At 44.0% G+C, this 11,810-nt stretch overlaps 1 long non-coding RNA gene across 1 annotated transcript in view; it reads left to right on the top strand.

The window, feature by feature from the left end:
• The first annotated feature begins 709 nt into the window (after positions 1-709).
• The window catches only part of LOC144381122 (uncharacterized), a 325,453-nt gene continuing 314,352 nt past the window's right edge, over positions 710-11,810 (top strand). Inside the window, exon 1 of the long non-coding RNA XR_013445745.1 lies at positions 710-1,081. This is a non-coding gene — a long non-coding RNA (uncharacterized LOC144381122). The remainder of the gene's footprint in view (positions 1,082-11,810) is intronic.

The following is an 11,810-nucleotide window of genomic DNA, read 5'->3' as shown; positions in this document are numbered from 1 at the left end:
GAACTGGGGAGACATGCCTCTCTTTCTGCCCTCTATGTGTCCACCTGCTGGGAATGGAACTTGGGACTCTGCTATGTGTGCTGTCCAGGAGCCGTGGTTGTGGGGCAGAGAAAGTATAAAGGCCCTGTGGCTGTTGGTTGGGGTTGGTAGGGGCAGGGGCAAGGAGGGATGGGTAAATAGATAGGTGTGGGGGAAGGGGCGGGTGAGTTGGGTAGGGAGGGGTGGTGGAGTGGAAGGAACCCAGCAAGGTGAGTTGGCATATGGAGAGGGTGGTAGGTATTATCTACATAAGGTCTTGTTTCATCAAATCCTCCTAACCTCTGAGGGGTCCCATTCATCCCCCACCCCCCAAACATGCCTGTACATGGGGCAGCGAACCAGTGACATCCACACTATTTAAATACAGAACCCAAGGGGCACGTGAATGCCCCAAATCTCAAACCCCACTATAGAATAGATGCAGAATATGAGTAATATTTGAGGATCTAAGTGGCCCAATTTGTCTCTCAAGAAGCTTTTAAGCTTTTAGGAGGAGTAAGGCTGCATACGATATTATTCCTTCAGGCATGTTTGAGTCAGAAAGAGCCTGAATTTTAAAAATAAAAACTGCTGCCTCGCTTAATATATTCACTCTTCTAACAAGCCACCAAGCAGCTATCGTGCTGTCCCAAGCCAATGGACATATATCTGGCTGAGACATACATCCAAAGTCAGGATATTGTCTGGGAAACTTGAGACCGCAGCTTGTGCAGAAGCCGCCATCACTGCATAATTCCTTCCAGAAGGATAGAAACCCAGGCACCAGGCAGCAGCGCAGAGTCCCCAAAGGACACGTTGCCATTTATTTTCAGTGTGATTATTTTCCATTACACACTGTGCAAGGGACTTTTTTGAATGCTATCTTACTTTCTTTTCATGTCCCTTCATTTACTAACCCCCGAGAGACAGTCAAAGTCTCCAGGCCACACTCTGCAATAAAAACTCAGCAAGTTTGAAGGATACAGCATGAAGCTTCCCAGACGGCCAGGAAGTTCTGCTGACGGTACTAAAATTCAGGAGCTTCATCTAGCATCCCAGGCAGGTGTGTTTATTCAGCAAAGGGGAAGCTAGAAATGTTTCCTTTGGGGATGGCTTCTTTCCTTCCTGTGCTCTAAGAGCTGGTGTATTTTCCTCCTGGACTGCCTTGATCCCTGATTTGTCACTTCTGGATCTCAGACCAGATTCTGGGGCTTTGTTGGGATCGTGGAGTTTACTTCCCTCAGGATCCTTTGTACTGTTACGGGCAAGGATGAGTCCTTTCAGCAGGGATGGAGGGCCCTTTATTAACTGTGATTGAGTATCAGAATCTTTTTCCACTCTGGTCTTTTCTTGGACTGTCCCTGAGTGCATGATGACAGAAAACAGTCACACATTGGTTCCTGATCAGTAAGTGCAAGACACCCTCTAAATGTATTCATAACAAAATAATACGTTTCCCTACCAAAATAAACTCACAGACCCAATCTCAGAGAAAGCGGTCCAGATGTTTACTCCTGGTAACTTTGCATGTTGCTGAGGATACTCTCCTGTTTCTATGGATTTCTAAAATCTGAGTCAAGGTCACTTTGGTGTATTTTGGAAAGTGTCTCAGTCGTATCAAAATCAGTGGTTTTCAAATCTTCCAAGTGTTAGAATCACCTGGGTGGCTTGTTGAACTGTCTTGCTGGACCCCTCCCCCAGAGTTTCTGATTGAGTACGTCTTGGGTGGGGCCCAAGGATTTGCATTTATAACTAGTTCCTGGGTTGGATAGTACCCTCTTAAAATTCATATCCTTCCCCGGACTTGAGAAACATTATTTTGGAAATAGGGACATTGCTGATGTAATTAGCTAAGATGAGGTTGTACTGGCGTAGGATGGGCCAGTAACTCAGTTTTACTGGTGTTCTTGCAAGAAAAGAAGAGACTCAGAGACAGAGACCTGTGACAACAGGCGGAGATTGGAATGAGGAGTCTATGAGACAAGGACTCTCAGTACCGGCGGTGTCACCACAAATTAAGAGAAAGGCATGGAACAGATCTTTCCCCAGTGCTTTCAGAGAGAGCATGGGCCTGCCTGTACCTTGATTTTAGACTTCTCCCCTCCAGAACTATGAGAGAATAAATTTGTGCTGTTTTAAGCCACCGGTTTGTGATTATTCATTTTGGCAGCCCTGGGAAACGAATATTGCCAGGCATGCTGATGTTGCTGGCCCTGGAATCACACTTTGAGAACCACTGATACAAACTACTCAGATCATCTCTCTCTCCAACTCCTAGTTCTCTTTACAATGCCCACAATAAAGTCTCTTACTGAAATAATTCCTACTTGCGTCTGCCAGCACCTGTTTAATTCCCTAAGAAGAATTTTCACCAGCTCCTGGTTCCTTAGTACCTCCCCATTTCTTGTTCCTGATCTTTCTACCCCCCCTATAATCTTTGGGGCTCTCTCTAGCTATACTGTGGTAAAATAGGGTCTCTGATCTCCTATCCTGATAGAGAATTGTGACTCCTGTGGTTGGGGTTTCATACAGTCTAATAAGAGAGGGACATAGGTAGCAAGAAGCCGTTGCAAGAGACATCAGGGAACTGGAGAGATGGGGTAGGGGTGCGGGGATTTGGGCCTCAGGAAGACAAGCATTAAGAGGGATTTATCTGTCTTCAAATATATGAAGTGTTGCTGTGCATACGAAGCAGACAGCCTGCTTTCCCCCACTCCTGGAGGGGCCAGAGGAAAGCAGGCTTAGGAAGGAGAACTTCTAGTGGATAGAAAGAGTTTTTTGAGGTTGAAGGTTTTAAGTCATTGGAATGTCAAGGGAGAAGTTTAAGAGTAGACACCTCTTCATTACATTTGATTTAGGTGGGGCCCTTCCTGGAGCCAGGAGAATGAAAGAGATAGACTTCTGAGGTGCTCTCTGCTCTTCTGGCCTACAGCCTTGAAAAGAAGGAAAGTGCCCAGTTGGGGAAAAAAAATTAAAGGGATAAAACATCCCTGTTAGTATTTTTTTTTTATCTTCGCTAGGGAATCTGCCTTTATTATTTCTCCTCCTCCTCCTTCCTCTTCATTTTAGCTTTAGTGAGGTATGGTTGACATAAAAAATGGTAAGATATTTAAAGTATACATTGTGGTGACTTGATATATGTATACATTTGAAAAGGTTCCCCCCATCTAGTTAATGAACATATCCATCACCTCACATAGTTATCTTTTTTTTTTTCCTGGTGAGAACATTTAAGTTCTACTCTCTTTGTATTTCTTCTTTTATATTTTTAATTTAATGCCTCGAAGACACTCTGTGTTCAGGAGTTAGATGACTTAGAAGGTTTGTGTTTAATCCCTCCAGTATTATCTAGTCTTGTCAAGGGCAATTTATCCACCTACATGGTGACAAAGGCAGTGCATATTTATTTTCTATTGCTGCATAACAAATGATCATAAACTTAGCAGCTTAAGGAACACATATTTATTATCACAGAGTTTCCCTGAGTCAGAAGTCTGGGCCTGGCTTACCTGTGTCCTGTGCTCAGGGTCTCACGGGGCTGGAATCAGGCTGTCAGTGGGCTGCATTTCTTTCTGGATCTCGGGGCCCTCTTCCAAGCTCACAGCGTTGTGGGCTGCATTGGGCTCGGAGTAGCTGTGGGATGGAGGCCCGCTTTCTCGCTGGTTGTCCGCTGGGGGCTGCTCTGCAGGTCCTTGCTGGTGGCCCCTCTCAGGCTTTCCCACAACATGGCGACTTCCTTTTCAAGGCCGCAGGAGACCCTCCCTCTGTACTGTCATCACTGGGGTGACATCCATCACCTTCACCGTTCTCTGTTGGCTAGAAGTCAGTCGGGTACTGCCTACGCTCAAGGGGACAGGATTGTTCAAAGGCATGACTCTTTGGGGTCACCTTAGAATTCTGCCTACACTCAGAGGTTGAGAAGGGGCTCTTCTGCTCTTGCTCTTCCCCAGGACCTAGCTTCCAGGGAGGGCTGGAACCCAAGGACTTACACTTCATTTGGGATTTATCTGATTAAATAAATATACGAATGGAATTCCAAATGGAATGCAGAAAGTGTGAAGGATCCCCATTTTACACACGAGTTGTGCTCTGAAGCTCAGTTAGGCAGTTCGTTGTTGGAATTTAAGTTCTTTCATCAAGAACTCAATATTAAAATTAGTGGTTTTTTACAATTTTTTAAAGGCAATATAGCATAGAGGGTAAGCATTGTAGCCAGATTGCCTGGGTTCGAATCCTGACTTTCGACACTAACTGTGTAGTCTTCGACAAAATCTTTTAGCCTCTCTGTGCCCAATTTTCCTTATTTATGAAATGGCAATGATCATAATAATACTTTATGGAATGCTGTTGAGGATGAAATGAATCAATATGCATAAAACATTTAAAATGGTGCATGACGTATCATAAACACTACATATGTGTTAGTAATTGGATTTAGGACACCAGATGTCACAGGCCACTCACATACCTGACACTCCCTGTGCATTCTTAGGACTCTGAGCATTTCTTGGCTTGTACCTACAGCTCTGTTCCTTTCTCTTCCTCTCAGAATGCAGGAAAAAGTGACATTATTATAGGGCTAAGTTTGAAGCAGGACTGATTTCTTATAATTAAATTATTTATAAATATTAGTCTTCATTAGCAGTAATTACTATAGCTGAAATGTATTGAGTTTTTGCCCTATACCAGGAAGCCTACTAAGTGCTGAGATAGGATCATCACTATGAAGCAGGTACCGTGATCTCCTTTGACCGAGAGGGAGTCTGAGGCTTAGAAGCTATTTGCTCAACCCAGCTGGTCAGTGGCAGAGCCACTCACCCAGCTGCACTCCAGACCCCTCACTCTTAATAACTGTTCTGTACCACTTTTCCATTATATTGCTGGCAACTCAGCTCTCAACTTCTGTGTGTGGCATTATAGTCAAATTCTAACCTAAAGGACATAAAAGGAGAAACTGTGAGTTCTTGTTTGTTTAAGTAGGTGGGCATTGTAAATACAGAAGGGGAGAAAGCACTTAGAAGATACACTTATCTGATGAAGTGTATCTGCTATGATTCAGCCCCATGCAATGTTCCTTTCTCACACTATCTCATTGAATCCCCCAAAACACTGCAGGGGGCTATTGTTACCCTCTCTTCGCAGATGAAATTGAAGCTCAGAAGTTGCCAGTGAGAAGTTGAACTAAGTCAAACCCAGTCTTTCGGGCCCCAAAGACTGCCATTTCCACCGTACAATGTTGTCTGAATGGTGAGCAAAGGAAGAGGGGAAAAGGGACTGATGCGGGGCAGAGTATCCTCCGCAGAGCGAGAGGAGACCCCGGGCAGGCAGCAGGGGGCCCCATCAGTCTGGACTAACTTGGTTGCATTCCTGAGGGACTTGCTGTCAAAGGGCTTTTCCAGTCCCGCTTCTGCCAGGTGCCACCACCGTCACAGGGCAACGCACTCAAGTGTCCTCAGCATCGTTTCTTCGTTTTTTCAAATGCAACTTATCTTGTTTGAAAGACAAAGTGAGATATTTTTGATAGCACTGGATAGATGCTATAACACTTTTCTTTTATAAACAGATACTCGGTGCGGAGGCAGAGAGTAGGAGAGAGGGATTAAAAAGGAGATGAGCTGCCAGCAGAGAGGGAGAGACAGTGATGGGTAGCAAGCACCATCTGTGAGATATTATTATGACCCTTTGGGTAAGAAAACACTTCAGTCCCGGCACCTCAGATGTCATTCCAGAATGCTATTTCAACTTTTTCTCAGTTTGCTTTTAGAAATTAGACAGTTAAAAGAAAAAAAAAGTCCTGATAAACAGAACATATTAAACGCATAATGGAGAAAACAGGCACAGCCCAGTGATGGACAGTGGGTGGGAACTCAAGAAAAGCCTTCTTAGCATGATTAGTTTCAAAGGGCAGAAGCTGACAGAATGGATTTGGAATCACATACACCTGGTCCAATTCCCAGCTCAGTAACTTAGCTATTGCATTGGGTAGAATCTCCCTGAGTCTGTTTTCTCATTTCTAAGATGGAGATAGTAACATCAACCTTGCAAGGTATTTGAAATGATTAAACTAGGCAACGATTCAGTAAAGCACAGTGGGCCTCATACAAAGTGCTCATTAACGGTATACCTGCTGCTGTTTCTACTATTCCTGCTCTATCATAACTATTAAAATAAGGATAAAACCTGGAAAAAAGGTCACTTTTGTGTAATTATTGTTCAGAGAAGTTTTGACTTGAGTTCCACCCTTGGATTCCAACATGTAGGATACCCACGTATGGTGGGTATGGGCAGAAAGGGGCATATGCCAGATGTTTTGCCCACAGGTTATATCTGGCACTGGAAACAGAGTGGTGTGAAAAGATAATTCTGAGCTTCACGAATAACGGGGTGATGACCTTAGAAGAGGAATCATGTGCCATCTTTTTTTTTTTTTTTTAAGATTTTATTTATTTATCTGACAGAGAGAGACACAGCGAGAGAGGGAACACAAGCAGGGGGAGTGGGAGAGGGAGAAGCAGGCTCCCTGATGAGCAGGGAGCCCGATGCAGGGCTCGATCCCAGGATCCTGGGATCATGACCTGAGCCAAAGGCAGACACCCAACGACTGAGCCACCCAGGCACCCCACGGTCAATTGTTCTTTCAAGACCATGATATCATAACGAAAAGGCCTCATCTGACTAACCAAGAATCACAATATGTTCATTACTTCTCCCAGAGATGAAAATAATTAGTTTCTGATTACTGTAGACTCCCCAAATGTTCTAAATATGATGTATAGTTGAAAGCTAAGTTCAAAAGCTGATTTCAAAAGAAACGTTTAGGCATATCCTAAAAGAAATCAGTTGATTTCATCGGTTTGGAAAAAGCATTTCAGCAAAAAGAAGCCTGAAACTGAATGGTTGGTCTTTTGCAAAAAGCCAGTTTTTTTCCGGGGTCAGAAAGAAAAGCAGAAAAGAGAGTCTGCTGATGGCTAGAGAGAAGTCTGAGGGAGACTGTACTGGTAGCCTGAGCCTGTGGCCTTGTGCCATACACTAGAGATTTATCCAGGGAGAAAAATGAAAATGATTATCCCTGGTTTGCAACTGAGTACAACTGTAAAGGATAAACTCATTTGTCCTATGTGGCTCTCCTTTACTGTTCACAGAGAGCACATTAGTTCTTACACTTCTGATCATCAAATGTATGGGTCCTCCCCCCAGCAATTCTCCGAGACACCAGCTGGGCATCCTATAATTCAATTCAATTCTGACACTCTCCATCTGGAGATTCCTCCCTCAAAAACCCCTAAGATTCAGAGTTAGTAGATCTGGGTACAGCCCAGAAATCTGGATTTTTATCAGGCTCTCTGGGTGATTTTGATAATCATCCAGATTAAGGAGCCCCTACACCAGAATCACTGTTTCTCCAAGGAACAAAATGGAGATTAAGCCTGTAAACAGTGAATAGCTAAACATTATCTTCATCTAGAACATCTGCCCCCCTCAACCTTCCCTGGAATGACGATGAGAACGAAATGAGCTCGCAGTGTGCACATACTGTTCCATGAGGTTACAACATCTGGAGACTGGAGAGAAATCATTATTCTTTAATAAGAGGATGCCAGACTATAGAAACCCAATTTGTTTACCCGTGACTGGGTGAGAAGCCTTGGGGTAAAGGTCTCACATTCTGTAAAATCAGAGTAGTGAGCAGAAAGGATTATTCCTTCAGTACCCATCTAACATGCAGAATTGGAAAGTGAGGAGTGAGGGTGAGCATGGCTGGATCCGAGGCGCCACCTTAGAGGGGATGGTGTAAGTCTTTCCCTCTTTCAGGCTGCCCCTGTATGCCAAGTGCAGGCGGTTCACCGAGTGAGAAGCTTCAGTCTGTATCCAGATGCTCCCCACCCTCCCCTTCTCAATCTCTCCTGACCAGACTGGGTTAAACTCTGAGCTGGTTCCTTGCCCAGAGCACATGTTCCTTTCCTTCTTGTCTCTGCTGGTGAAAGGGGCTTTATTCCCAGGGACCTGAGATCTTAAGCCCACATCAAAAGCGACAGCTCAGGGAGGCACTGACCAAAGCCTGTGGCTGAAATCTTGACACAGTATCTTCCAGAGATCTGGACGTAACTATGTGTAAATGGGTGGGGAAGGATTTCAACTGCCTGATGTTCTGACTGAATGATTCTGTTGGCTCAGAAGGGGAGCCCTTAGTTCAAAGCCATTTTTTTCCCCCCACAGATATTGATTTTCCCATACAAATCAGTAATCATTTATCAGGTAGATACACACTTTCTTCGTTTTCCCTCTAGGTGGGTGAAGACATTTCTACTTGTCGAGTATCCACTAAGTACCAGACACTGGTTAAAACTCAATATATTCATTCTCTTATTTTACCTTCTCATGACTCTGAAGACATTATCACTCCCATCTTATAGATCAGTACATCGGGATTCACTGAGGGAGGAGTGCAGTGACCTTCCCATAGGGAGTAAATAACAGAGGAAAGATTCAAGCCCTGGTCTGTCTGCCTTTTGTACCCATGCTTCTTTTGTCTTCTGTGCCCTGAAGCAAAATCAGGAATCAGGTTAAGAAAAATATTTTCAGGGCGCCTGGGTGGCTCAGTTGGTTAAGCAACTGCCTTCGGCTCAGGTCATGATCCTGGAGTCCCGGGATCGAGTCCCGCATCGGGCTCCCTGCTCGGCAGGGAGTCTGCTTCTCCCTCTGACCCTCCTCCCTCTCATGCTCTCTGTCTCTCATTCTCTCTCTCTCAAATAAATAAATAAAATCTTTAAAAAAAAAAAAAAAAGAAAAAAGAAAAATATTTTCAAAGGTAGGAAGATTGCTAGCATTCTCAGTGATAAGAGTCTTTTAGTAATATCCAAGTGCAATTCATTTTGTTGTTGTTCAACCTTAGTTGGTTATAAAACTATAAATGTCAGTTATTTTCTAAAATGCTTAGAGATGATGAGTGCGTGCACATGAGCATCTCCTGGTGGGCCTTATTTTTAGAAAAGAGTAAGATACAAATTTATCAAACCAATTAGCTGGAGATTATTCTTGTCATGAGGAGTTTGGGTTTACAGAGATTTCCTCTAAATAGGAGTGGGCATTAGCCCTCACATCCCCACACCCACCTAATCTGGTGCCTGCTTCAAGCAGTGATTCTAAACTCTAATGCACGAAGCCTGGGTCCTGTAGCCAGTGCTTGTGATATAATGGACCTGAGGTGTGGCCCAGGTATTGGGAGTTTCCAAAGCTCCCCAGAGGGGTCTAATGTGCTGGTGAAGAACTACTGATTAAATTGGTGGGGGGAAGAAGAAGAGTATGGGGAGAAAGGGCCATCATCTAAAGGATTAGGAAGCACTGAGAGGTGACCGACTCAGCCAGTTTGCCACAGACTGTCCTGGTTTTACAACTGAAAGTCCTATGTCCTGAGAAACCCTCAGTCCCAGACACATGGAGCTGTAGGTCACCCTAACATAGCACAAGTGTTAAGTAAAAATAAAGTTCTCAAGAGATGATCTCTGTCCACGGGAAATGGATCTGTTTGCAAAACTTCTTGTACACTTTACAACCACGTGGCTCTTACATGGAAACACACAATCCTATTCCACTTGAATTCTTGCAAAGCAAATGCCCATCTCTGCTTTCAAGACCTGTGTTCCCTGTGCTTTGCACTTTGGTGCAGGGCATAACTATCACCCGTAATGATGCAAGCAGCCGTCGGCTTTGTGGATACATTCTGTGGACCTTTTATTTGAGAAAAGACTTGCTGATAGCCCTGTTTTTTCCTGCTGCCTTTTACTAAATAATTCCCAGCACCTGAAGATTACCAGGGCTCTTTGAAGTGTCCTAGGATTCCGATTCCCATCAATTTACAAGCGATGTGAGATAAATCTGAATTTACCCCAATTAATGTGTAACTTCTAGAAGCACCCCACCCCCTTCAAGCATCCTGACTGGATTTCATGGAATCTTGTTTGCTGCTGACTTCCCACGGGCTCCGGAATCTGGCCACGGAGAGAGGGAGACAGTCATTCCTGCTCACTGAGCATGTTTGGCAGCTTTTGCAGTAAACACCAAGGAGACTGGTCTTTGCTCTGACATGTCTCAGGTGCTAAATCAATCAAACTACAGGTTTCTGGTGGACCCTGCCTGCCTAGCCCTGGGCTGGTGTCTTAAAGGCCCAGATATTGGCAAGTGGCCTAGAGTCACAGGCAAGAATGGCCACTTTCATCGTCAGCATGATGCCCTGTGAAAAATTCCACATTTGGAAACAGATGACACAGGAGTTTCAGGGTGTTCCTCCGTGATAGAGTTCATGTACGGAGGGCGACCTCTGTGCTAGCCATCATGCTAGGGGCAACACAGACACAGCCATTCTTCATCCTCAAAGTAGATATAAGGGGTAGACATTATTACTCCTGGTCCATAGATAGAGAGCAGGCTTGATGAGAATGAGGAGGTTACATACCTTGAAAGTAACACAGATGAGAGATGACAGGGCTCGATCTGCCTGGTACCAGGGCTATTGCTAGGGATTCCAAGAGCACACATTCTAAAAAAGGCAGAGAGAAGGTGCTGGAAACACAGAACATAAAACAGATGATGTAGAAACATATTTACAAGGAAAAAGAAATTTAAAATGTCAAGAGTGTAGCATAATGGTTACATGCCTGGACATGGATCCAAACTGACTCCTTCCAAAGCTTGACTCCACTTATCTATAAAATGGGGTTAAATGAGTTTAACTAGTTAGGATAGCATCAGAATCAGTAGGCATACTCTCAGTGGTAGTTGCTGTGTTCTCATTATTATCTTTATTGTTGTTGTTGCCATGATATTACGATTACTACTACATCCTTCAGTGTCTTTTCCGAGAGCATACCTTGGGCTCCCTGGGCCATCATAACACCAGGATTAACAGGATCCTGGAAAAAGATGCAATCCAGAGCAGGGCATGCTACATTTCCTGTCAGATCATAGCATAGTTGTTTTCTTAAAGTTTTTTTGGAAAGCGAAAAATGATCCCCAAATCCCAAACTCTGCTAATTCTCATTCAGGAAATGGTGAAGCCAGGGCGGTTTCAGTATTCACAGTTGATGCTGAATAATTTGCAGCTGAAGAACATTTTGCAAAGGGGACTTTTAACTGGCCCCCATCCCCTTTCCTGGATCCAGGTTCCTTTGATATTGACTAGAGCCACCTTCGATGATGAAGAAACACACTAATCATAGGCGTAAATTGGCGACTATAAGTCATCTAGTTCACTTTTCCCTGTTTTCGGAACCCCTCCCCTTGTCTCTCTCTTGGCATTTGAATACCTCCAGTGTTGGGACATCAGCATCTCAAGATGAAGCCTGTATCACTCTGCACTAGCTCTAAGTATTACAAATTCCTTTCTGGGTTAATCTAAAATCTCCCTCCCTCTAACCACATCTACAAATTGCCCACAGCCCTGCCATCTTGGCAACATGGAGTACTATCACATCCTCTCCAACAAGAAAGAGATATCCCCTAAACCCATAGTTCAGGTAGTTGGCAGTTTTGTCCTTTTCAAAATTTGTTTTCCAGGGGGAAATGTTCCAATCTTGAAAGATCTTAGTATTATGCTGGGAACAATGCACTTACTGTGCGGACTGTTTTTTTGGCTACAGCCAACCAGCATTGCTTAACAGTTTTGTGCAAACATGTTCTAATGGGCTTAAGTATGAGATTTGGTCATTTCAGCCTAAGGCCAGACTGGCCACGTTTCAGGCTTCCAACTGAATTGCTAGTTCATAATCATCTTTATCACCTGGCTTATTTAAGTT

Source organism: Halichoerus grypus, chromosome 2, assembly GCF_964656455.1.
Source record: "Halichoerus grypus chromosome 2, mHalGry1.hap1.1, whole genome shotgun sequence".
Taxonomy (NCBI): domain Eukaryota; kingdom Metazoa; phylum Chordata; class Mammalia; order Carnivora; family Phocidae; genus Halichoerus; species Halichoerus grypus.
This window is presented reverse-complemented; position numbering and strand designations above follow the sequence as displayed.